Source organism: Triturus cristatus, chromosome 1_1 (genome assembly GCF_964204655.1).
Source record: "Triturus cristatus chromosome 1_1, aTriCri1.1, whole genome shotgun sequence".
In the NCBI taxonomy this organism is placed as follows: Eukaryota; Metazoa; Chordata; class Amphibia; order Caudata; family Salamandridae; genus Triturus; species Triturus cristatus.
The window spans coordinates 847698959-847726762 of record NC_140579.1 but is presented as its reverse complement, the minus strand read 5'-3'; the positions used below and the strand labels follow the sequence as shown (position 1 = coordinate 847726762).

General features: G+C 49.4%; 1 long non-coding RNA gene and 1 pseudogene across 3 annotated transcripts in view; both read right to left on the bottom strand.

The window, feature by feature from the left end:
• LOC146871172 (uncharacterized) overlaps positions 1-27804 on the bottom strand; it is a 380074-nt gene that overhangs the window by 270113 nt on the left and 82157 nt on the right. Inside the window, exon 4 of one of the 3 annotated variants that reach the window (XR_014980726.1) lies at positions 9139-11994. The exons of the other annotated variants lie outside the window; for them this stretch is intronic. This is a non-coding gene — a long non-coding RNA (uncharacterized LOC146871172). Of the gene's footprint in view, positions 1-9138; positions 11995-27804 lie in introns of those variants that run through there. 3 annotated transcript variants of the gene reach the window in all.
• LOC146871175 (28S ribosomal RNA) overlaps positions 26228-27804 on the bottom strand; it is a 1999-nt pseudogene continuing 422 nt past the window's right edge.

Below are 27804 nucleotides of genomic sequence, written 5' to 3'. Positions count from 1 at the left end.
TAATCCACACAAAACCTCATCTCTCTCTTGCCATCTGTGGTGTGAGGTTTAGGTACCAGGACTACAGGACTAGCCCAAGGGCTATCTGATGGTTCAATGACTCCCAAATCCAACATCTTTTAGACTCCTGTCCTTATACAGTCCCTGACATGGTCAGGTTGCCCGTAGATCTTATTCTTCACAGGTAGACTGTCCCCAGTGTCCACTTCATGAGTGCACCAGGTGGTCTGACTTGGAGTCAGAGAAAACATATGTCTGAACTGGCTGGGAAGTTTCCTGCAGTCAGTTTGCTGCTGGGCAGTGAGGCTGTCTGCCAAGGCTACACCATCAACAGACCCATCATCAGGGTTCTGAGAAAGCAGGTCAGGGAGTGGGTCACTCTCTTCCTCCTGTCCTTCGTCAGTAGCCATAAGCAAGCCCATGTCTGCCCTGTCAACATATTGTTTTAGTCTGTTGACATGAAGTACCCTGTGGGGACTCATAGGGGTTCCAAGATCTACCAAGTAGGTGACCTCCCCTTTCTGTTCAAGAATTGGATGGGGGCTACTCAATTTGTCCTGGAGGGCTGCTGGGGCCACAGGCTCCAACACCCATACTTTCTGTCCTGGCTGGTAGACAGTCAGTACAGCCTTTTGGTCATGCCAGGCTTTTTGTAATTCCTGGCTAGCCTCAAGGTTTTTGGTTGCCTTTTTCTTTTTTTTAAAGATTTTTATTGAGTTTTCAAAGCAGTGCACCACAAAACCAATACTACATACAATAGCCTCGTATAGGAGACCCAACCATCGATGTCCATGTCAGGAGAAATCGGTTCATCCATGCTTTTGATTGCCTTTTTTATATACTCAGCCATGCTGGAGCGGAGACCAAGTACATAGTCCACTATGTCCCGTTTGGGGGGCTTGAGAGGCAACTCCCATCCTTCCTTAACCAGACACAATGGACCCCTGACAGGGTGACCAAACAAAAGTTCAAAACTGCTGTAGCCAACCCCCTTTTGAGGCACCTCCCTGTATGCAAATAAAAGGCAGGGCAAGTGTATGTCCCATCTTCGCCTAATCTTTCTGGGAATCCTTTAATCATGCCCTTTTTAGGATTGGTTGAACCTTTCAACTAAACCATTGCATTGTGGGTGATAGGGTGTGGTGAACTTGTAGTTCACGCCACACTCCTTCCAAATAGCAGTCAAGTAACTTGACATGAAGTTTGCACCCCTGTCAGATACTACCTCCTTAGGAAAGCCTACTCTTGAGAATATACCCAAGAGAGCTCTTGCCACCACAGGTGCTGTAGTGGTCCTTAGGGGCGTTGCTTCTGGGTACCTGGTGGCATGGTCCACCACCACCAGTATAAACCTGTGCCCAGATGCTGTCTGAGGATCCATGGGACCAACAATGTCAATCCCAACCCTCTCAAAGGGAACCCCCACCACAGGTAGTGGTATCAGGGGGGGCTTTGTGGTTCCACCTGCCTTGCCCCTGGCTTGGCAGGTCACACAGGAGCGACAAAACTCCTTAGTGTCTTCAGACATGTGGGGCCAGTCAAAGTGAGGGACAATTCTGTCCCAAGTCTTGTTCTGGCCCAGGTGTCCTGCTAGGGGAATATCATGGACTAGTGTCAATAGGAAGCCCCTAAACTTCAGAGGTATAACCAACCTCCTGGATGCACCAGGCTTGGGGTCTCTACTCTCTGAGTAAAGGAGTCCATCATCCCAATAAACTTTATGGGTGCCACTAGCATTCCCAGCAGCCTCATCAGCATCTTGCTTTCTGAGGGGTTTAAGAGAGGGGTAGGTTTTTCTGCTCCTGGCTCAGATCAGACCTGGAAGGGACTCCTGTCCCCAAGAACTCAACCTGGTCAGGTTCAAGCTCCTCTGGGACAGTTCCTTCTTCAGGCTCAAGATCATCTCCCTGAGGAGACTGATCTGCATTCTGAGTCAGGTGGGAAGGCACTGCCTTAATCCTACTGCTCCTCCTCTTGGGAGGCATCTGGTCCATTATTCCAGAATCCAGGGACTGTTCAGTTTTAGACATTTTGGCCTGTGATCTAGTCACAGCAAAGACATGAGCAGGGATCCCTAACATTTCTGCATGTGTCCTGAGCTCCACTTCAGCCCATGCTGAAGTTTCCAGATCATTGCCAAGCAAGCACTGTACTGGTAGGTCTGCACTTACCACAACCTTCTTAAGGCCAGTTACCCCTCCCCAGGAGACGTTAACAACTGCCAGAGAATGGTCTGTTCTGACATTGCCAGCATTGGTCACTTGGTACATTTCACCAAGTATAATCTGCCCAGGTGCCACAAGATCTTTTGTCACCATTGTGACACTTGCTCCTGTGTCCCTGAATGCCAAAGCCTCTATTCCATTTATTAAAGGCTGTTGTCTGTATTTGCCCAGATTACTGGGGCTCACAAAGGGGAACATATCCATACCCCCATCACAGACTGAGTTGGAACTCTGACTAGGCCAGAGTACATCTCAGACCCCAGGGTCAACCCTACCACACCCTTATTCTGAACATTACCATCACCAATCGTAGCTGTACTAGGGGGAACAGTTGCCTTAGGGGCAAGGGTGGCTGGAGTAGATTCTTTGGACTTTGTGCAATCACTGGTCCAGTGAGTTTTCGGTTTACAAATTTGGCACCATGGTTTCTTTTGGCCTTTTCCCTTGGTAGACTGTGAATCCCCACCTGAAGAAGATTTTTGGGGCCCTTGTGAAGACTTCTGGTCTTTACCTTTCTCCCCACCCTTGTCAGAGTTTTTAGGATCTTGCTTCTTGGGTTCACCACATTGGTTCTGTACCTTCTGCCTCACCCTGGTTCTGACCCACTGGTCTGCCTTCTTTCCCAATTCTTGGGGAGAGGTCAGATCTGAGTCTACCAGGTACTGGTGCAACAGCTGATTCTGACAATTATTAAGGTTCTGCTCCGTCATAATTAAATTGTACAATCCTTGATAGTCATGCACTTTACTGCCAAGTAACCAACCTTCCAGAGTCTTAGTAGCACAATCTACAAAGTCTACCAAGTCCTGAGTCTGTGCCTTTTGGGTATCCCTGAACTTTAACCTGTATTGCTCAGTGGTTAGGCCAAACCCATCAATAAAGGCACTCTTCAGACTGTTATAATCATCTGCCTACTCCTCTCTAACAGTGAGGAGCTTATCTCTACCTTTGTCTGCAAAGGAGAGCCATAAGATTGCTGCCCACTGCTCCTGCGGGACCCTTTGTACTTTACAGGCCCTTTCCAGTGCAGTTATCCATTTGTGGATGTCATCCCCACTCTGGTAGGGAGGGACTATCTTATTCAGGTTTCTAAGGTCATAAGACCTCTTCCTCTTCCTATCTCTAGGGAAGTTGCTGCCACCATGGGACTCTAGTCCCATCATTTTCTAGCTCTGTAGAGCTCTAGGGCCTCCCTATCTAGGGCTACCTGCTTTCTTCTGATTTCAAGCTGAGCTTCCTCATACTTAAGCAGTCTCTCCCTCCTCTCCTGAGAGGTTTCCCTCCTATGATAGGAGATTGAGGTCCCTATAGATAAACCAGAATGGTTAGACTCCACAGAGGGAGATCTTGACCTTCTAGGCCCACCACCAACTCTCCCAGGAGGGACAAAGAGCGGTCTATTTTGGTCCTCTCCATCACTTTCTAGGGGAATTGGATTTTCCAGGTCCAGAACATTGTTATCTGCCTGGACAGCCTCAGAGGTTAGCTCATGGGGTGTTACACCCCTAGGCCTTTCCTCAGTTGCTGTCCCACCCACTCTGCCTAACCCTTCAGATCCTAACGATCTGCTAAGGTCATCCAGCCTGAGTACCTCTATGAGATGTTGGGTGGTTGGACTTTTGCCAGTCTTCAGTTTCCTAGTTGTACATAATGCTCTCAGTTCCATGAATGGGAGGCTGTCATACTAGGAACCTTGAAGCCCATTGGCTTCTGGCAAGGACCTACTGGTTCCTGGCCTTGAAGACATTACTAGTGTGGTGTGGTGTATGGCACTACCTACTCTAGTGTGGCCTACTAAACTCTCTTGAGTTGTAGAAAGGGTGTGCTATCCCTTAACACACAACTCTAAGTTCAGTAGAACTTACTGTATTCTAAAGCTTGTATTATATGTACCTAGGGTACCTTTAGTGGTTTTCAGTTAGTTACTCAATTGAGATTATATGGTAAAACAATAGCAAGCTGGAATCCCACACGCTGCACACCAATGTGAGAAGTTGGCCTGATATATGCGGTCCACTAGTTATAGTGGGCACCTTGTATCAGTCCAAACAACCCCTTATTGGTTATAGGTTAAAGACAACCTTTATTGAAAGATATCCTAGTGGTAGCTATGGAGAGCAGCCTTCAGGCTAAGTCTTGAAGGAATGTAAAGCAGCTTGTTTTACCAGTCTATAATCTCTTGAGTCACTGAATGAAAGATATCCACACCAGGTATATATATACAATATATGTATTTATTACTAAACACACCCTCCTAGTCTCTTTATGAGACTAGAGGTCAAAACACATAAGTTACACTTCAATAATCACAGTACAATAGCACAAATACACGTCAGGCCCTAGGGGGGAGCCAAACCATATACTAAAATAGTGGTATAAGAACCACGACTTAACTAGACACAAGGCCTAGAGCCTGTAGAATCGCTGGGACCCCAAGGAACCACCCAAGGTAGTGACACAGGGGACCCACGGGGGCCGTGTGCAGTGTGTGAACACAGCCGCGAGCTCCCGTTAGCTCCTATGGGGAAAGACGCGGTTAGATTTTTAAAGATTAGGGACACTTAGAAATGAGTCAGGACCAAACCCTTTTGGACTTAGGAAGTTCTAGGGCTAGCACTCATGGGAGCACCGGAGTACTCGTGTTACCTCACCCAGGGAAGCCGGGTGCATAGGTGTCTTTTGGTGTCGGGTCGCGTCGTTGATTTCAGTGGGAGCTGGCGAAGAAGTGCTGCTGCCGTGAAGATGCGAAGTGTCCGAAGAGATCCAAGCCTGGATTGAAGATGAGGAAAACCTGAAAGCAGAGGGGACAGAGTCTGGGTCACTAGCCAGTGACCAGGGAGGCGATGGACAGATGCCCACCAATGTCGGGTGATTTCAGGTGAAAGAGGTGAAGCTTGACTCTTCAGCGACGAGGACCAGAAGGCGTCGAGGACAACCAAGAGCTGGATTCGAGCTGTCCCACGAAGGATGTCGAGTGCTGCAGTGTCGGTGCCCGGATTTGACACAACAAGACTTGGCAACAGCAACCCACACAGAAACGAGAAAGATGCTTCGGTGCAGACCAGCAAGGTCTGTGGGACTCATTACTTGGTAGGGAGTCGGGCAGGTCTGAAGCAACAAGGGAAGCCCAAGGAAATTCAAAGTTACCTCCTCAGGGACCCACCAGTCAACGGACCAGGGATTGCGAAGGGACCTCGAGACGAAACACAAAATGGCGGCCCACGGGTCACTCGGAATGACCAGGCCGCCAATCTTCAGTGGATTCAGTGCTCGAGGTGGGGGCTACAAGTCAGCCCAAGCACGACTTCAAGAGACGTCGAGAAGTCAATGCACTTGCAGAAATGCACGGTGACCAGGAGTTCCGGTTCCATGCTACTCACGAGGGCTACGGGTCTCAGCTGTGGACTCGGGTCGGCCTCTGAGATGTCTGGAAATCCTCTTCCTGGGCTGCAAATACTTCGGAATCCAGTGGGAGCTTTGGAAATGCAGACCGGCAAAATGCTTTGTTGGTGCCTGCCAAGCAGGGGAGTCACTCCTTGACCCCAAAGGAGATTTCTTCAGTCCTCTGGTCTTTAGCAGAGCGTCGAAGGTCCAGGATTTGGCTTCAGAGTTTCATCCAGGGTAATCTAAAGTTCTGGTTACAGAGGTTTGTTACTTATATCTAAGGAAGGGGTTGGACTAGCTCTGGGGACCCACCTATGGGAGGGTTTGGAAAGAGGGGTGGCTACACCCATTTCCTTTGTCCAGTTTCACGCCGAGCAGGGGCTGGAAGCCCCTGAACTGGTCTGAGCTGGAATATGCACAGGGACACCAAATGTGCCCCCAGTGCAGGACTTCAAAGCACTCAGAGAGTGCTCCCACCCAACCCCAATACACATAATCCTGCCTGGGTGGTGGTTACACCTCCCTGTGACAGGAAACCTATTGTCCAGGCCTCCCCTGCCGGAGTTTCGGTCAGCAGTAGGAGGCCAGACTTGTGTCTGTGGCTGCAGCATCCATTTTGTGATGCCAGGGCTCTATTAAGTTTCTACCGGGTATACCAGTGCTGTCATGTCTTTCCCTCTAGAAGGGTGAGATCATACTCCCACCAGTTACTGGTGTGGGGGTATGATTCCAAGGTGTTTCACATCAAACACGACATGTTTCCGTGCAGCCAGTTCAAAGTTAGCATTTACCGTTTGGTTATAATGCACTTAAGAGTATATGGTCAGCCTGCACTACAAACAGCATCAGAGAAGGGTCTCTGAATGCTGCAGAGGGGCTCTGCTCATGCAGGTGCACCCTCTCACATAAGAACCAAGCACTCCGCCTTCAGGATTGATAAGGCCTGTCATAGGAGTGACATAGGTTTATATGTGTGTATATATATATATATAGTGATATAGGTAACCTATCATAGTAAGGGGTGCATGCACCACCTTACCCAGGCTGCAGTAGCAGACCGGTGGTGTCATTTTGGGTGGCTTTCCAGGGGTGGCATAATACATGCTTCTGCCCCAGGTAGGCCTCTGGGGTACCTATGCCCTGGGTACATAGTATACCATATGCTAGGGACTTATAAGGGCACCTCAGATCCAATCTGAACTGTACCTAAAGTACATGGAATCATTTTAGAGAGGAAGCAGCTAGGCTGGGGCCCTGAATAGCAGGGTCCCAGCCAGACTAAAGTCGAAACACAGTGAAACACCAGCAAAAAGTGGGGGTAAACATGTGAAGCAGATCCTACTCTCCTACACCCAGCCCTTCTCGGAAGCCATACTGCAATTCAGAAATTATCTGTTTTTCTTCTGCCCAATCTTGCAGTCATTCCAGGATCACACGTCCTACCACCTTAATCATTGAATCAAGTAGGGAGATCGTCCTGTAACACCCCGGGTCATGGTGTTCCCCCTTCTTGAAGATTGGAGCGATGATAGATTCCACCCAGGTCTTTGGTATTGATGTCTTAATACTAGCGTTTATAACTTGGGTTATTATAGGACCCCAAAATGAAATATTGGCTTTGAATAAATAAACTGGCACACCATCTGGTCCTGGAGCCTTACTCCCTAGGCTACAAGAAAGTGCTCTGTGCACTTCATCCAGGGTAACTTGTAGCTCTCCCTTATTAATCTGAACTGGGTGTGTTACAGACGGTTGAAAAACTGGGTTTTCTTGTTCATTATACACCTTAGAAAAGTGATTGACCCAGACGTCCTCAGATATTGCGATCTCAATAGATGGACCATCTCCCTCATGTAGAAAGGGAGCCCTTATTGCTCTCCAAAATGCTGCGCTATCTTTTTGTTGGGCCGCTGCGTGGAGTGTTTTCCATGTTTCCTGATGCAGGATGTGTTTTCTAACCAAAATTGCCGGCTTATACTCCACCCTAGCCCGTCTGACCCCGTTGGGGGATCTGGGTTGCCTATGTAACTCATACTTCAAGTTTGATGCGCTTGGGAGAATTTTTTAATCAAGCCACCCATAGTCTTTACGCTTGTTGCGATGATTGGCAGTTAATAATCTCCTAACCTCATTACCTATAGCTAGAAATGAATGGACAATGCTATCGGAGGAAGATCTCACACAAACAAGTTATCAAAATCCAGTCTGCAGTTCCTAATTAATTTCATAATCATCACCTCGGGATCAACTTTAGACCACCGTATGGTGTAGCAATTCTTACTGCTCAATTCAAGGTCACCGAATACTGGATAATTTTGTTTGACCTTCCCCGTTCTACGGGGAGGCAGCGCAACCTCAAGACGTAGCGGAAAGTGGTCACTCATAGAGTTGTCCCCAACACTAAAAGAAGATACACTTGCAGCAAATGAGGAAGAGGATAAAATCAATTGTGGATCCCATACCACGGCCACTGAGGCACAGTAAGCAGCGTGCAATAAGCTGTACATGGTGCGCACTGAGCCACAGTGATCAGTAAGCAATGTGTAGTAAGCAGTACATGGTGCGCACTGAGGCATGGTGAGCTGTGAGCAATGTGTATTAAGCAGTATATGGTGCGCACTGAGGCACGGTGATCAGTAATGAATGTGTAGAAAGCTGTACATGGTGCGCACTGAGGCACAGTGAGCAGCGTGCAATAAGCTGTACATGGTGCGCACTGAGGCAGTGAGCAGTAAGAAATATTCAATAAGCTGTACATGGTGCGCACTGAGCCACAGTCTGCAGTAAGCAACGTGTAGTAAGAAGTACATGTTGCACACTGAGGCACCTTGATCAGTAAGCAATGTGTAGAAAGCTGTACATGGTGCGCACTGAGGCACAGTGAGCAGCAAGCATTGTGTAGTAAGCTGTACATGGTGCGCACGGAGGCACAGTGAGCAGTAACGAATCTGTAGTAATGTAGATGGTGCGCACTGAAGCACAGTGAGCAGCGTGCAATAAGGTGTACATGGTGTGCACTGAGGCACAGTGAGCAGCAAGCAATGTGCAGTAAGCAGTACATGGTGCGCACTGAGGCACAGTGAGCAGCAAGCAATGTGCAGTAAGCAGTACATGGTGCTCACTGAGGTACAGTGATCAGTATGGAGCAGTGCATGGTGCACACTGAGCCACAGTGATCAGTAAGCAATGTGTAGTAAACAGTATATGGTGCGCACTGAGGCACAGTGGGCAGTAAGGTGTATGTAGTAAGAAGTACATGGTGCATACTGAGCCACAATGAGCAGTAATCAATGTACAGTAAGCATTATATGGTGCGCACTCAGCCACAGTGAGCACTACGGAATGTCCAGTAAGAAGTAGATGGTGTGCACTGAGCCACAGTGATCAGAAAGCAATGTGTAGTAATAAGTACATGGTGCTCACTGAGCCACAGTGAAGAACCGGGGTTTAACCCAGCGGCGTCAGGGGCACGCCTAAGATCTTCGAGTTCACCTGTCTTGGTATACAGAGACACGGAATACTTCTGGATGGCATCAGAGACCAAGTTTATTAGCTGCAGCTAGTAACAGTGATCCTAGAAATACATCACGGTGTAAATTCTCAGGAGACTGCTGATTTTACTAAGGCGAGACGTCTCCTTTTATACCCAATATTCACATTATAAATGTACACCCACTGCACAAAATTCTAGCCAATAAAGTACATTTTCAAACAAAGTGTCACATAACAAAAACTCAATTTACAGTATCCCAACCCAAAAGTTAATTATTAGGAATGTCCCAAATTCAATCTCCACAAGCCGGACAAACCTATAATTGAAAGCATGTAATGAAGAAACATAAAAAAAGAAACGGTAACAAATGCTGAACAAGATAAGGCATGTGCCTGGAAACTAAAAGTTAACGATGTCCTGAACATTGATTGGCAATCTCAGAAAAGATCGATCAGGGAAATAGGCTTTGCGGGGTCAGTTTCAGGTGCAGAGGTCAGTTTCTTACAGTTCATTTCAGAGTCAAAAAGAAACCTAGTTAATGTATACATGAACTAAGAAGGCCAGGCCACTATATTCGCCAGGCTACCTTCACAGGCCTACATGAGGGCAACACAAAATGGTGGCACAGAACAAAATGGAGTCAGACTCGAGAATTACAGAACCTCAGACCCTCCTTTTGCCATTGCGTAGGCAATAACCTAAGACTCATGTTAATCTGAATCTAGGTCTATGTCGATATTCATTAGGTCATCAAGGTGTTGCTGTAGCATCATCTTATTATTATCTACTTCTCTCGGGACAGGTCTCCGAACACACACAGTAGCACAAAGACTACAAATGGCGGGACCACACTGGATGCAAAGACAAGCGAAAAGGATGGTTAAAACCATACCAAGGAATGTCAAAATCTTCCATCCCCATTTGGACAGCAGTCCCCAAAACCATCCCGTCAATGACCAGTCTTCTTCGTCTACATGGATAGACTCAGAGATTTTATACAACCTAGAGATGGCTTGGTACACTGTAGGGGCATTATCTGGTATGTAAACACAGCAACTGGATCCAATCAATTTACATACTCCTCCTCGATCTGCAAGTATGATGTCTAATACCATACGGTTCTGCAAAGTCATAAGGCGGTCCGCTTGAAGCTCAGCTGTAACATTACTAAGAGCACCTGCTGTCTCATTAATAGTAGCTTCAACAACGCGGACAAGCCGTCGAATATGCCTACTATTGATCATAGGACCCCAAAAGGGCAAGAAGCCCTTGAAGAAATCTCCTACTTCGTGTGCTGTGGTATCTTCCTTATTGAAGACACCTCTACCATATCTCGTTCTAGGATAGTCTGAAGCAGTAGTGTATGTAGGGGGAAGTAGAAACGCCACATAACACGTTCCTGAAAAATCAAGTGGCAACCATGTGTAGGCTCTGTCATGACAAACAAAATATGTGCCTTTAGCTGGCACAAACGGTGGAGAAGTCCAAGATGAATAGACATAGGTTTGAGCACACACACTCTTACCTAGCTGAGCTTTCGGATTCTGACCATTACCTTGAAAACAAAAGTGGCCTCGGTGGGGTACAATCCAAATAGGGGGGGAGACCTTTTTCGTCTCTCCTTCTCTCTCAAACTGGTACTATATCCAGTCACGTTCCAACCAACGTAAGCCTGCACCTCATCCTTAGGGATAGCATTATATGCATCAATATCTCGGATCATAGCTACTACTCCCCTTATTAAGGCACTATTGCTCGAGTTATCTGTAAGGGAACGTAAGGGGCGTACCTCATTTGCATAGATAAACATGGTCTGAAAAGCCCACACAGACCCATTAAAAGAAAAAGGCAAAACCAAATATGGCATACCTTTATCTGTCGTATCAGGCATAAGACCACAAACCCAACAATTAGTGGTATTTACTACAAACTGATGCAACTGTATAAACGAGTTGTTGACAAATTCTGATCTCCTTGTCTGTTCATGTTCAGGCAACGTATAAAACTGGTGCAAAGAAACAGTAGTGAAAGAAAGCATAGGTTGGGAGGTGGGTGCAGATGTCTGTTGTGTAGCATAGACAGTCCAACCCACACAAGCCAAAGTGATACTTAAAAACATCAAAAAGCACAATATTATAAAACATTTGCTATGTATCAATGTACAAAATCTTGTCTTAAGATCTATTCTCTCAACATCTCTTTCAGTTACAACAGACTCCATCCTCTAACATGCTGCTCGCGGCAATTTTCCTTCTTCACTCAAGTGTGCGTCCAGGCGTCCTAGACGTCCCTAGAACCGCAGACCTTTCATCAATACGCGGGCCACCCCTTAAGTTCTTATACCGCGACCCTGCAGCTGAACCCGGATGGTGGTTCGAAAAAGAAAAATAGTCTCTTGTCTGAAAGAGTGTAATTCACAAAAAAATTCAAATTTTATTTGTCCCTTTTAGACCTTAAGTTGTAGCGTTCTTTACCAGGCACAGTTTGATCCTGAAAGAGTGTCTCTGGGTACGTAGTATCAAGTCTCAAACACGGCGGCACAGCTTCTTGCAAGACTTTATCATCCGCACGTTCTGACTGAGTCCATTCCAGATGTGCATCGCTAAAAGGTACAAATCTCGGAACTCTTTCACTCTCGGAATCGGCAACACCTTCCCGGACCCACTTATCGTACGGTAAGGGCAAAGGTATCTTCTTACAATGGGTACCATGTACCCAGTTTTTCTTACCAAACACCTTAATAGCAGTCCGAGTTGATAACAGGACTTGGTATGGACCGGTCCATCTTAGTTCCAAGTTCTTTGACATCTGGAAATTCTTGGTTAGAACCCAGTCGCCAGGTTGAATCGTGTGGCCTGCGTCTACAGAAACTGAAGGCAAAGGGTCATGGACCTGTTGGTGAAGAACACGCAATTTAGCAGTCAAATCATGTAAGTAGTCAACCAACATAGGGTACTCGATATCACTGTACTTCTTAGGCCTCGGCACACCCCAGACATTCGCCGGGCGTCCAAAAACAATCTTGTATGGGCTAAGTCCCACGCGAGAATGTACTGTCGTTCTCGTGGACAAAAGTGCCAATGGTAAGGCATCGGGCCATGTAAGACCAGAGCTCGCTTGCACCTTGGCCAACTTCAGCTTCAGAGTGCCATTATAGCACTCGACCAGGCCTGCTGACTGGGGGTGATTCGCAGCGTGGAACTTTTGCCTGATACCCAGACCTGCACATACTTTCTTCATAATCTGACCCATGAATTCACTTCCATTATCACTCCATACCATCCTCGGCAAGCCATATCTGGGTAATAATTCTTTGAGCAAAACCTTGGCTGTAGACAAGGCAGTATTATCCTTTAGGAGGTAGGCCTCTATCCATCTGGAAAAGGCACAAACAACCACAAGGACATACTTCAAGTTATTGCATCTTTCCATATGAATATAGTCTATCTGCAGCACCTCGAACGGATACGTTGGAGGAGCAAAATGACCCGCTGGAGTTGGGGTTCCCTTTCCAGGGTTATGCATCAAGAAAATCATGCAGTGTTTAACCAAATTCTCAGCACACTTAGGAATTCCACCATTCTGCCATACCGGAGCCAATGACTTACATATCCCTTTTGAACTAATATGAGCCAACCCATGAGCCATAGTAACCACCGGAAGCACATATGCATCCGGCAACAACCATCGCTGGTGCTCTGACAACTCAACCCAACAGCCTGTTGAATCCAACATTCCCGTACTCTCTGTCCACATACTCAATACTCAATTCTTTCTCAGTAGCTTCTGCCTGAATCATCTTCACACTTTCTGTTGTATCTTCACACATTCCTCCTTCCACAACCCATCTGGCAGGACCTGCAACATACATCTTTCGCCGTTTCTCTCGCTACTTCATCTGCAAACGCATTCCCTTGACCCACATCATCCGTAACCTTCTTATGCGCACTACACTTCACTATCGCAATTTGGGTTGGCAAAGTAAGTGATTCAAGAAGTTCACTCACTAATTGTCCATGCTGAATTTTCGTACCATGGGAAGTAAGAAATCCTCTCTTTCTACAAGCGACCAAAACTATGAGCCACACCAAATGCGTATTGGCTATCAGTATAAACATTCACTCTCTTTCCTTTTGACAACACACACGCTCTAGTCAATGCTATCAACTCCGCTGCTTGCGCTGAATTCTGTGCAATACGTGCTGTTTCAACAATCGTGTGCAAAGTTGTGACAGCATATGCTGCAGTCGTCTCTCCATTCGGAAGCTTAAAGCACAAACTATCTACCCATAGGGTACCATCAGGATTCAAAAGAGGAGTGTCTTTCAGATCAACTCTACCCTTCGTTTCCTCCTCTGTCCGGAGAAAACAGTCATGCTGTTCCTGAGCATCTTTCTCTACAAAAATCGGCAACAATGTAGCTGGATTCAATGTGTTGCACAGCTTGATGTGCACATGGCTAGCCAAAAGCGTCAACTCATAACCGGACAAACGCGCACTGGTAAGATGTTGAGTCTTCGTTCTATTCAATAGGGTATCCACTGCATGTGGGACCATCACAATCAATGTATTATCCAATACCAAACCAGCAGACTGTCGGATAGAAACAGCCGCTGCCGCTGTAGCTCTTAGACAACTAGGCAACGCCCTAGCTACCGGATCTAAAGTAGCTGAAAAATGCACACATGGGCGCTGCTTGTCTCCAAATTGTTGCGTCAACACTGACAACGCACAACCTTCTCTCTCGTGTACATAAAGTGTAAAAGGTTTACTATAGTCGGGGGTACCCAACACCGGAGCAGAACACAATGCATCACACAATTTGGAAAAACTCTTCTGACATTCGTCAGACCAAGGAAGAGGGTGTGGTGTGTCCTTAAGAGTAAGTGCCAACAAAGGTTTCGCTAGCAAAGAAAAATTCGGAATCCACTGTCTACAATACGAGGTGATACCTAAGAAGGCACGCACCTCTCTCTGTGTGCATGGCACAGTCATTTGGGCAATCGCTTGAATACGCTCTGGGGACAATCGCCTTCCCTCCTTCGACAAGAGATGACCTAAGTAGGTCACTTCTTGGCGGCAATACTGCAACTTCGAAGGTGACACTTTATGATGAAGGTCAGCCAGGTGTCCCAACAAAGAAAGGGTAACTTCTTTACAAATCTCTTCATCATCAGCAGCAACCAACAGATCATCAACATACTGGATAAGAGTAACACCAGAAGGCAATGCAAGAGTATCAAGCTGAGTTTTCAAAGCCTGACTGTAAATGGAGGGACTCTCACAATAACCTTGAGGAGCGCACTTAAACGGGAAACTGCGGCCTCCTAAAGAGAAGCCAAAAATATCCCTACTTTTCTCAGCAATCGGAATACTGAAGAAAGCGTTCTTCAGATCAATAACAGAAAACCAAGCAGCTGAGGCAGGGATCATAGTCAATAAAGCAGTAATGTCCGGGACAACAGGAAACTGTGGCACAACGATCTTATTGACCTCTCGAAGGTCGATCACAAACCGATACACAGGTGGCTGAGAAGAGTCAGTACCCTTAAGGGCAGGCAGAACAGGACTGTTACACACATTACCTCTCGTTTCTTCAACCACACCTTTCTCAACCAAATCATAGATAATCGCTAAAAGAGATCTTTCGCCATCACTGGAAATTTTGTACTGCGGAATGCGAGGTAATTTAGCATTCAACTTAAGGGTAACAACGTAGGGTGGAATCTGCAAGAGACCAACATCATTGGGACCTGTAGCCCAAAGTGTATCAGGGAGAGAACGCAGTTCCAGTGGAAGGCGATCCTTAGACAGATACATCGGGGAAATCACTTTCTTACCCACCGTAAGATGTACTCCCGAAGGAGAACAATGTAATGTAATGTCACATGCAATCTTTTCAACAAGTCCAAACCCAACAGATTCTCGCTACAGCCCGTCGTTAGAATAAGGGGAGCCTCCAATTCACAGGGACCAATAGAAAGGGGCAAAGGACAAGAAACCGGATTACGATCTGGGGCGCCAGAAAATCCTACTGAAACATTGGTCAAGCCAGACAAAGGTGCGCCGGGGAGTTTAGAGTGCATGATAGAAAAGGTTCTGCCACACCTGATGTAATCACTTCAACATAAGGTCCACTCTGGTCTACTGGAACTGCCACTACTCCCTCCCTTTGTCCATGGCTGTCCTAACTATCATTAAAACCAGCACTCTCACTTCCAACATAATAATCATCAGTGTAGTACTGAGCGGACTGGACGGTCGGAACATTCTGTTGGTCAAAATAATTAATAGAATTCTGAGGGGAAAAGGAACGTTCATTTTGGGGAAACGTACCACGTCCCCTACCCCTAGGTACTTGTTGGAAACCACCACGACATCTCAGACCAGACATACCATTCCCACGCTGTAGCAAGATCAGGCAACTATTCTTGAAGTGACCTTCTTCTTTACAATAAGCACACTGATTAGGGCCTAGCGGGAGTCACGAAGCAAAAAACTCAGGCTTCTGCAACAGTTTCTGAAACTGTGGGGGTTGCTGAAACTGGGAAGGTTGCTGAAACGGACGCTGATTAGGGCGAGGCGGATAAGCCTGCTGCAGAAGAACTTTCGTTTTTAATTCTGTAGTCTTCTTCTCTACTTTATCCTGCTCATCTTTATCTCTATTCTCATAGTATTGTGCAGTAGCCAATATCTGAGCCGAAGAAGAAACAGCCCATGAACTCTCAGAGTCCTTTGCCTTATTAAAAAGTTCAGGAAGTAAATTAAAAACAAACTTATCTACAAACAACCTCTGACCACCTTCTGTACTCATATCCTGACCACTATGATCAATTAATGTTTCCTCAAACCTAGTGAAGAAATCAGACACACTCTCGTCTTTCTTTTGTTTGCATGCTGCTAACTTGTCCCAATTCACCCGCAGAGGAGGCATCATAGTTTTCATTAAATTAATAATCCTACCAGGTAGTTCTGCAACTAAGGGTTCAGGTTTGACACCTCCTACCTGCCGACCATCTGCAGCAGTAATATTAACCCACGTATCTCCTAACTCTGGCGCGTGATCCTCGTGACGGCTCTTCGCCCACAAGGGTTGAGGAACTACATTACCCATCAACATATCTATGTCAGCTAAATTCATAACACACGCATCAACTGTCTGAGACAACGCCTTATAATAACCAGCAGGATTTTTACGGGGGTCAGGCAAAGTCTGCTTAAGAGCCAGGACCTCAGCTCTCTTCCAAGGGACATGCACCCACACTCGCTGAAAATGAGCCGGTGCAGCCGCAATACCATGAGCGGCATCAGCCAAAACTGCCTCTCTCCATACAGGGGGAACCTCTCTCATAGGATACTGCTTCACTTTTCTCCTAATAGAAGGGTCAGGTTCGAACAATGACTGAGGTGGAAGTCTAGACCTAAATGTGAGTGGTGTCTCTACCGCTTCCTCAACATCGGAACCCACTATCGTCCCTTTAGCAAATTCAGACTGAACATTAAGCAATTCCAGTGGAATTGAACCCAACTCATTATCTTCCCACTCCTGACGAAGGAAGGTACACATGACATCAAAAACATACCTTTGTTTTGGTGCCTCCCACTGTAGGAAGATGTCCATAACCACTTGTGGACTGTACTTGGAGGTATTCGAAACCCATCTACGAGCAAGGAGATATAACACTGCCCGCTCTTCGGGACCAGGGAGCTGACTACGTCTCTGCTTACGTTCAGAAACAGGGGTCATATTCAGTGACCAAAAGAAAGGAGAAAAAAGACTAGTGACAGTCTCAGTCATTCGTTGCCAAGCAGAAGGAGAAGAAGTTGACATGAGGACAGGAGACAAAGTGTTTTGAGGTGACAGAGACGTAGGGACAGAAATAAGAGAAGTCGAAGATAAAGGAGTGTAAGGCAAAGGAGTTTGAGGCAAGGCTGGTGGCAAGGCTGGCGGCCCTGAAGGGGGCTGCGCCGGGGGAGGAAGAACTACCTGTGAAGCAACGGGTGGCTGAACAACAACAGGGGGTTGAACGACAATAAGGGGTGCAACAACTGGAGGTAACGGAGGTGCAGTAGCACCCTGCACATAAGGGGGTGGTAATCTCAGTAAATGTGACATCAAAGGATCCTTTTCAGGGTCTACAGTCACATTTGAAAGGGGAGGTGGCAAAGCCGGGTAACATTTGTCAATGGCCATGCAATGTTGTCTGACACTTCAATCGCACGATCTTCTTCATCTTCCTTAAACTGCCTAGCAGCTTGCATTACCGATATATTCCTTTCCTTCCTATCTCTCTTAGCTTGCTTAATTTCTCGCTGTTTGGCTTCCTTACGCCAAAGGCGGAAAGAGTAAAACATCGCCGGCCGGGCTTTCTTCTTAAATAGCGCAACTTCTAGGTTATCTAAAACATCTGATTCAAAACTACCATGTTGGGGCCATCGTAAAACACCATCTTTCCTTGTATAACGGACCCATACTTCATCAAAGGTAATGGGACCTACACCATGCTTTGAATAGAGCTCATAAGTTGGAGTTCCAACCGGAGGTATCGGACACGAATCCTCCAATCGGGAATCCCTATTACAAATACAACAAAACCATTTCCTAAATTTGCTAAAACCAGGCATCTTTTAGCTCACTAGTCTTGCTTCAAACTTCAAGTGGTTATCAAAAATGATACACTCGCAAATATACGAACCCCCCGGCTTCGACTATTGCAATGGCCGAATCAAAACCAAGAAACAAAACAAAGTCGTGGGAGCGACCCACTTATACTTAGCCAAAATGTCTGTCACGCCACCAGAAGACCGTTTAACGTCTCGCCTTACAAATCATCACAAGAGGGTCCAAGACAGGGCGACAGTCAGGGCAGCAGTCCTTCGCAGTCGTCGGAAAGGGGAAGCCTCGCAGAAAAAAACCTTCGGTCCACGTCGACATGCAGGGGTCGATGAAGTGGCGGCCGTCCTCCAGAATTTCCTCACGGGGCTCCTCACAATCTTCGGGCTTGGACCAGTACCGCTGAAGTCGCCCAACGTTGGGCGCCAGTTGAAGAACCGGGGTTTAACCCAGCTGCGTCAGGGGCACGCCTAAGATCTTCGAGTTCACCTGTCTTGGTATACAGAGACACGGAATACTTCTGGATGGCATCAGAGGCCAAGTTTATTAGCTGCAGCTAGTAACAGTGATCCTAGAAATACATCACGGTGTAAATTCTCAGGAGACTGCTCATTTTACTAAGGCGAGACGTCTCCTTTTATACCCAATATTCACATTATAAATGTACACCCACTGCACAAAATTCTAGCCAATAAAGTACATTTTCAAACAAAGTGTCACATAACAAAAACTCAATTTACAGTATCCCAACCCAAAAGTTAATTATTAGGAATGTCCCAAATTCAATCTCCACAAGCCGGACAAACCTATAATTGAAAGCATAACCCATGTAATGAAGAAACATAAAAAAAGAAACGGTAACAGATGCTGAACAAGATAAGGCATGTGCAAGGAAACTAAAAGTTAACGATGTCCTGAACATTGATTGGCAATCTCAGACAAAGATCGATCAGGGAAATTGGCTTTGCGGGGTCAGTTTCAGGTGCAGAGGTCAGTCTTACAGTTCATTTCAGAGTCAAAAAGAAACCTAGTTAATGTATACATGAACTAAGAAGGCCAAGCCACTTTATTCGCCAGGACTCGAGAATTACAGAACCTCAACAGTGAGCAGTAGGCAAGGGGTAGTAAGAAGTACATGGTGTGCACAGAGCCACAGTGACTAGTAAGCAACGTACATTAAGAAGTACATGGTGCACACTGAGCCACAGTGAGCAGTAAGCAATGTGTAGTAAGAAGTACATGGTGCGCACTGAGCCACAGTGAGCAGTAAGCAAGGGGTAGTAAGCTGTAGATGATGCGCATTAGCCACAGTGAGCAATGTTTAGTAAGAAGTACATGGTGCGCACTGAGATACGGTGAGCAGTAAGCAATGTGTATTAAGCAGCATATGGTGCGCACTGAGGCATGGTGATCAGTATGCAATGTGTAGTAAGCAGTACATGGTGCACACTGAGGCACAGTAAGCAAGGGGTAGTAAGCTGTACATGGTGCGCACTGAGGCACAGTGAGCAGGAAGCAATGTGCATAATACAGTAGATGGTGTGCACTGAGGCGCAGTGAGCAGTTAGCAATGTGCAGTAAGCAGTATATGGTGCGTATTGAGGCACAGTGATTAATAAGGAGCAGTACATGGTGCGCACTGAGCCACGTTGAGCAGTAAGCAACGTGCAGTAAGAAATACATGGTGCACACTGAGCCACAGTGACTAGTAAGCAACGTGCATTAAGAAATACATGGTGCGCACTGAGCCGCAGTAAGCAATGTTTAGTAAGAAGTACATGGTGCGCACTGAGACACAGTGATCAGTAAGCAATGTGCAGCAAGCAGTACATGGTGAGCACCGAGGCACCGTTATCAGTAAACAATGTGTAGTAAACAGTACATGGTGCGCACTGTGGCACAGTGGGCTGTAAGGAGTGTGTAGTAAGCAGTAGATGGTGCACACTGAGCCACATTGATCAGTAAGCAATGTGTAGTAAGAAGTACTTAGTGCGCACTGAGCCACAATGAGCAGTAAGCAATGTATAGTAAGCATTATATGGTGCGCACTCAGGCACAGTGAGCACTAAGGAATGTCCAGTAAGAAGTAGATGGTGCGCACTGAGCCACAGTGACTAGTAAGCAACGTGCATTAATAAGTACATGGTACGCTGTGAGCCACAGTGAGCAGTAAGCAATGTTTAGTAAGAAGTACATGGTGCGCACTGAGACACAGTGAGCAGTATGCAACGTGTAGTAAGCAGTACATGTTGCGCACTGAGGCACGGTGAGCAGTAAGCAATGTGTATTAAGCAGTATATGGTGTGCACTGAGGCACGGTGATCAGTAATGAATGTGTAGAAAGCTGTACATGGTGCGCCCTGAGGCACAGTGAGCAGTGTGCAATAAGCTGTACATGGTGCGCACTGAGGCACAGTGAGCAGTAAGAAATATTCAATAAGCTGTACATGGTGCGCACTGAGCCACAGTGTGCAGTAAGCAAAGTGTAGTAAGAAGTACATGTTGCGTACTGAGGCACAGTGAGCAGTAAGGAATGTGTAGTAAGAAGTACATGGTGCGCACTGAGGCACCTTGATCAGTAAGCAATGTGTAGAACGCTGTACATGGTGCGCACTGAGGCACAGTGAGCAGCAAGCATTGTGTAGTAGGCTGTAGATGGTGCGCACTTAGGCACAGTGAGCAGCGTGCAATAAGGTGTACATGGTGCGCACTGAGGCACAGTGATCAGTATGGAGCAGTACATGGTGCACACTGAGCCACAGTGATCAGTAAGCAATGTGCAGTAAACAGTACATGGTGCGCACTGAGGCACAGTGATCAGTATGGAGCAGTACATGGTGCACACTGAGCCACAGTGATCAGTAAGCAATGTGCAGTAAACAGTACATGGTGAGCACCAAGATCAGTAAGCAATGTGTAGTAAACAGTATATGGTGTGCACTGAGGCACAGTGGGCAGTAAGGTGTGTGTAGTAAGCAGTACATGGTGCACACTGAGCCACATTGATCAGTAAGCAATGTGTAGTAAGCAGTACATGGTGCGCACTGAGCCACAATGAGCAGTAAGCAATGTACAGTAAGCATTATATGGTGCACACTCAGCCACAGTGAGCACTAAGGAATGTCCAGTAAGAAGTAGATGGTGTGCACTGAGCCACAGTGATCAGTAAGCAATGTGTAGTAAGCAGTACATGGTGCGCACTGAGCCACAATGAGCAGTAAGCAATGTACAGTAAGCATTATATGGTGCACACTCAGCCACAATGAGCACTAAGGAATGTCCTGTAAGAAGTAGATGGTGTGCACTGAGCCACAGTGATCAGAAAGCAATGTGTAGTAATAAGTACATGGTGCGCACTGAGCCACAGTGAGCAGTAGGCAAGGGGTAGTAGGAAGTACATGGTACGCACTGAGACACAGTGAGCAGCAAGCAATGTGTAGTAAGAAGTACATGGTGCGCACTAAAACACAGTGAGCAGCAAGCAATGTGTAGTAAGAAGTACATGGTGCGCACTGAAACACAGTGAGCAGCAAGCAATGTTTAGTAAGAAGTACATGTTGCGCACTGAGGCACAGTGGGCAATAAGCAATATGTAGTAAGCAGTACATGGTGCACACTGAGGCACAGTGATCAGTAAGCAATGTGTAGTAAGCAGTACATGGTGCGCACTGAGCCACAATGAGCACTAAGGAATGTCCTGTAAGAAGTAGATGGTGTGCACTGAGCCACAGTGATCAGAAAGCAATGTGTAGTAATAAGTACATGGTGCGCACTGAGCCACAGTGAGCAGTAGGCAAGGGGTAGTAGGAAGTACATGGTACGCACTGAAACACAGTGAGCAGCAAGCAATGTGTAGTAAGCAGTACATGTTGAGCACTGAGGCACAGTGAGCAGTAAGGAATGCGTAGTAAGCAGTACATGGTGCACACTGAGCCACAGTGATCAGTAAGCAATATGTAGTAAGCAGTACATGGTGCACACTGAGGCACAGTGATCAGTAAGCAATTTGTGGTAAGCAGTACATGGTGCACACTGAGGCGCAGTGAGCAGTAGGGAACGTGTAGTAAGCAGGATATGGTGCACGCTGAGTGCAGAGTGATCAGCGTGCAGTCCACAGAATGGATTGAGCAGAGGCTGTTGCAGCATGTACATGAAGTCCACTAAACAGTGAGCAGTTCCTGATGCACACTGAGTAAGTAGTATGAAGCACACAATGAGGGTGGGCTGTGCGTACTGAGGATGGAGGCAAGCACACAGAGTAGTATGAAGTACACAATATGGGTGAGCTGTGCATACTGAGGATGGAGGTGCACACAGAGAGTCGTGTGAAGTACACAATGAGGTGAGCAGTGTGTAGTGAGGGTGGAGGCATGCACACTGAGTAGTGTGAAGTACACAATGAGGTTGAGCAGTGTGTAGTGAGAATGGAGTCATGCACGCAGGGTAGTGTAAAGTTCACAATGACGGTGAGCCCTGCATACTGAGGATGGAGGCATGCACACTGAGTAGTGTGAAGTACAGGGGGTCTCCTCCGTGTGGGCGGAGGAGCGTCGCCCCACTACTTTCTCGCAGTGCAAGAGCAGAAACATTAAATGGTATGAATACCTTTTTATGTTTCTGCTTCTCGCCCTGCGAGAAAGCACAAGAAGGGTTTATTTGAGGGCATGCGGGTGAGCGGGTCGGGGAGGAGTGGCTAGCCCAATGTTGTGGGCGCTGACTGTTTGGTCGGCCGCAGTCGTGCACACTCTCCCGTTTTCTCCATGTAGGCTGCATGAAGTCTGCATGGAGAAAACGACCTCCCGATAGATGCCTGTGAGGTCGGTGTCCAAGCCAATCACAACGCTGCCATTCCAGCGTTGTGATTCACTTAGGGTAGGGGAGGGAGGCTGCCTGTGGCTGCTTCCTCGAGGACGGCGCAGTGCTAGACCGTACTGCTAAATATACTTTTTAATATTTTTTTTCATTTCAAATTACCCCCCCTCTCCGTGCGACCCCCCACCCCACTCACCCGCAAATGATGCCGGCCGCGACTGGGGAAGTACACAATGACGGTGAGCCGTGGGTACTGAGAATGGAGGCATGCACACTGAGTAGTGCGAAGTACACAAGGACGGTGAGCCATGCATACTGAGGATGGGGGCACGCACACAGAGTAGTGTTCAGTGTATAAGTGCACCCTTTCTCGTCTTCTCTTTATCTTTCCTTTTGCTCAGATTCCTGTTTTATGCACACGCTTTCCACTGCCTTCTTTTGTTATGAACTTGTCCTCTGACTTATACCACATCTTCTCTCAGGCCCATGTTGCTCTTGTCTACCCGTTCTATCTCTTTATTACAGCGTTACAACTTTCAGTGTTACTTTTTCAACTGTCTGCCTTGTTTTCACATATCTCACTCACTCTCCTCTATTTGCCTGTTATTGACCCTCTGTCGCTTTACACTCTATTCAGATACAGTTTCGGCATCTCTCTGTTCCTTTCTCTTCATTTCTCCCCAGGGTATCCACGACTGTATTAGCGTCTCTAGCCCTCTCTTCCCCATGTTTCACACTCTCTGTCGCTGTCTGCATCACCTGGTCCCCGATCACGTACCCTTTAACCACCTTGAAGTTGCCTCTTCTTCAACTTACGGGTGTTCCAAGGGCAGGCAGGCCCTCTGCTGCCTGCCCACCTGAAGAGTCAAATTGCACCGTGGCACCAACCAATCTGTGCTTACCAATTTTGGGGGAGGGTATACCCCTTCCCAACTGTGGACCGCCAGTCCACCCATTACTCACGCCCCTTGAGGGGGGCAGAGCGAACCAGGCAGCCCCTGGTTGCTCAGGTTTACAACCGCCCGTAGGACTAACGGGGTGCTCTCGCTCCTCTAGGGTCCACCGCGAGGACTTCCTGGGGATATTTGGCCTTTGTACCCTTGTTGTCCTCCTGAAGAGGGTACCCCTATGTACCTTTCAGCCTCTGGATCGCCCTGTAACTCCGCCTGCAACACAAAATAACAAGTTAACAACCTCTCCCACCCCACCCCCTGTATAAACGGGAAAGCGGTAGGGAGGGAAACGGTGTGAAGTATTGCAGCAAACAGAGAGCCAGGTGGGCGTGAGGGATACTTATAATTATACGAGGCGGAAATGACGCAGGGCGCACCGGACCCAGAGGGGGTCCCTTCAGCACTAGACTGTCGCCGTGTGCCATCATGTGTCACTAAGGCGGCCGCCCTCCTATGAGGGCCCCCTGCGTGGACCGTGGGCAGCCACATTGGTTCTTCTATCCCTTTCAATTTTGGTTAACGTTTCACAGTCATATCTGCAGGGGTTTAAGTGGGCCGGGTCCTGCTGGTGCTCAGCACCGGCAGTCCTAAAAAACAGCTGCTGAGACGGGTCCCTATCGGGCTCTCCAATTTTTCCCTCACCCTCAGTATGAAAAAAATAAATCGTAACTCTGCAGCAGTGCCACCCTTCACTGCCAGTGATGTAACTTCAGAGACTCGTTATAGTTCTTACACAGTCTCATTATTTCAGAATGGAAGCATTTTCAATATTATATACAACAAAGCCATAGCTGTAGCTTATTTCTCTTATGCAACTAACAACCACTGGCAAAAGCCAATAGTCATGGCTTGTTGTAGGTGTAATGTTACTTGTTGTATTATATATCCAGATGCAATGACAGGCAGCGAAATACCAGTGGGGCAGCACACTATGCTAAGCATAGATTTTTAGCTTATGTGTTTTAAGCCACGCCCAACTTACATCGGTCATGCCCTTTGAGAGACCCCCCAGATTTTTCTTCCCACTTAAAGACCGAATATAGAATTACTATTGGTACAAAATGTGAATCGAGCTCCGCATCAGCAGTGGCTGCTGGTGCTAACTAGGGGTGGGCAGAAAACTACGCTCCGTCAGCGTAGCAGATAAAGCCAGCCACTCCTGCACACCGGCCCGGTCCCTGCTTCTGATAGCAGCCAGGCCGGGGAGAGCCTCCCTGGGCCCCAGTGGACACCCTTCCACAGCGCACGGACCCTCGGCTGGCTAGCAGGACGGGGGGCTCCCGCTCCCTGGGACACTGGGACGGAGCACAAGCCCCGGACCCGGGCCCAGCTTCCGAACCCTAGCCAGGCCAGGGAGAGCCTCCCCGGGCCACGGTGGACACCCTTCCCCAGCGCATGGATCCTCGGCTGGCTTGCAGGACGGGGGGCTCCCGCACCCCGGGGGCCTGCAGGACGGAGCACAAGCCCCAGGCCTGGTCCCAGCTTCCGAAACCTAGCCAGGCCAGGGAGAGCCTCCCCGGGCCCCCCGGTGGACCCCCTGTCCCCAGCACCCGGACCCTCGGCTGGCTCACAGGAGGGGGGGCTCCCGCACCCTGGGACAGAGCACAAGCCCCGGGTCCGGGCCCAGCTTCCGAACCCTAGCCAGGCCAGGGAGAGCCTTCCCGGGCCACGGTGGACACCCTTCCCCAGCACATGGACCCTCGGCTGGCGTGCAGGACAGGGGGCTCCCGCACCCTGGGACACTGGGACGGAGCACAAGCCCCTGGTCCGGGCCAAGCTTCCGAACCCTAGCCAGGCTGGGGAGAGCCTCCCCGGGCCGCAGTGGACACCCTTCCCAGCGCCCGGACCCTCGGCTGGCTTGCAGGACAGGGGGCTTCCCACCCCGGGGGCCTGCCGGACGGAGCACAAGACCCAGCCCGGTCCCAGCTTACGAAACCTAGCCAGGCCAGGGAGAGACTCCCCGGGCCCCCCGGTGGACCCCCTGTCCCCAGCACCCGGACCCTCAGCTGGAACCAAGGAGGGTTAAGCCCAGGCCACGTCCTCTCCCCGACGGCCTGCCCGGGGAGCCCATTTTTATTGACCATTAAGCCCCCACGTAGTGGGGGCTTACAGAACTCTGGGGAAGGACAAAAGTTGGAGTTAGCCCAGCCGGCCAGCAGGCCGGCCATCTGGTCACCCGGCCCGCAGGGCCATCAGGTCGCCCGGCCCGCAGGGCCATCTGGTCGCCCGGCCCGCAGGGCCATCTGGTCGCCCGGCCAGGCGACCAGATGGCCAGGGACCACCCAGCCCCCAGGTGGCCTGGGAGGGTGCCGTGCCCAGTCGCCCTTGCAGTCCGGCCAGGGTGGCCAGGCGCTCCGAGGGAGCCGCTCGGGAGGGCTCCTTCCCCGGTGCTGCTCCTCGCCTCCCTGCGCGGGAGCGGCGGGAAGGGGAGGCCAGGCTAGACCATCTGGTCTCCCTGCCGAGCAGCAAGGGAAGGTGGCCCCCATCCCCGCGCACCGGTGGGGCAGGGACGGGAGGGGGAAGCCCCCGTGCCGGAAGGCACGTGGTGGAGGCAGCTTCCCGCAGGCCCGCGTTTCCCCCTTCCGCATCCCTCCCACCAGCCCGGCGGCAGAGGGACCAACCCCTGGGTGTGGTGGAGGAGGGCGTCCGCGGGCACCCACGCACGGAGAGAGACAAAAGCTTGGCTCAGAGGATGACTTTCAATAGATCGCAGCGAGGTAGCTGCTCTGCTACTTACGAAACCCTGACCCAGAATCAGGTCGTCTACGAATGATTTAGCACCGGGTGCCCGACGAACTGGACGCCGCGAGGGCGCCCGTCTCCGCCACTCCGGGTTCGGGGATCTGAACCCGACTCCCTTTCGATCGGCCGAGGGCAACGGAGGCCATCGCCCGTCCCTTCCGAACGGCGCTCGCCCATCTCTTAGGACCGACTGACCCATGTTCAACTGCTGTTCACATGGAACCCTTCTCCACTTCGGCCTTCAAAGTTCTCTTTTGAATATTTGCTACTACCACCAAGATCTGCACCTGCGGCGGCTCCACCCGGGCCCTCGCCCCGGGCTTCTGTGCGCACCGCAGCGGCCCTCCTACTCATCGCAGCTTAGCCCCCGCGGCTCTCAGCGCCGCCAACGGCCGGGTATGGGCCCGACGCTCCAGCGCCATCCATTTTCATAGCTAGTTGATTCGGCAGGTGAGTTGTTACACACTCCTTAGCGGATTCCGACTTCCATGGCCACCGTCCTGCTGTCTATATCAACCAACACCTTTTCTGGGGTCTGATGAGCGTCGGCATCGGGCGCCTTAACCCGGCATTCGGTTCATCCCGCAGCACCAGTTCTGCTTACCAAAAGTGGCCCACTAGGCACTCGCATTCCATGCCCGGCTCCACACCAGCGAGCCGGGCTTCTTACCCATTTAAAGTTTGAGAATAGGTTCAGATCGTTTCGGCCCCAAGACCTCTAATCATTCGCTTTACCAGATAAAACTGGGGGCTCCGAGCGCCAGCTATCCTGAGGGAAACTTCGGAGGGAACCAGCTACTAGATGGTTCGATTAGTCTTTCGCCCCTATACTCAGGTCGGACGACCGATTTGCACATCAGGACTGCTACGGACCTCCACCAGAGTTTCCTCTGGCCTCGCCCTGCCCAGGCATAGTTCACCATCTTTCGGGTCCTATCACGGACGCTCATGCTCCACCTCCCCGACAGAGTGGGCGAGACGGGCCGGTGGTGCGCCCGCCGCTGGAAGCATGTCGAGATCCCACCTCAGCCGGCGCGCGCCGGCCCTCACCTTCATTGCGCCACAGGGTTTCGCTCGGCCCTCCGACTCGCGCACGTGTTAGACTCCTTAGTCCGTGTTTCAAAACGGGTCGGGTGGGTAACCGACATCGCCGCAGACCCCTGGCGCCCGGCGTGGGCCTCCCCGCCCGGCGGCGCGACGCGGTCGGGGCGCAGTGAGAACAGTCCACCCCAGTCGACAGTTGCGCCTGGAGCAGGGGGCCCCGTCCCCCCTTCAACCGCCCCAGCGCGCCCCGAGGGGCGGCCGGGAACGGGTGCCCGGGGGAGGACGCGGAGGCGGTCAAATCTCCCTCGGCCCCGCGGACACGGCGAAGCTGCTGCCAGGGGGGCTGTAACACCCTCCGCCAGAAGCGAAGGGCCACCTGCCACCCCAAAGCCTTCCCAGCCGACCCGGAGCCAGTCGCGGCGCACCGCCACGGAGGAAATGCGACCTGCGGGGGCCGGGTAGGGCCCGGGCGCCGGCCCCGCGGAGGGGATCCGGAACTCCCGGGCCACCGACCTTCCCGCCGTGTTGAATCCTCCG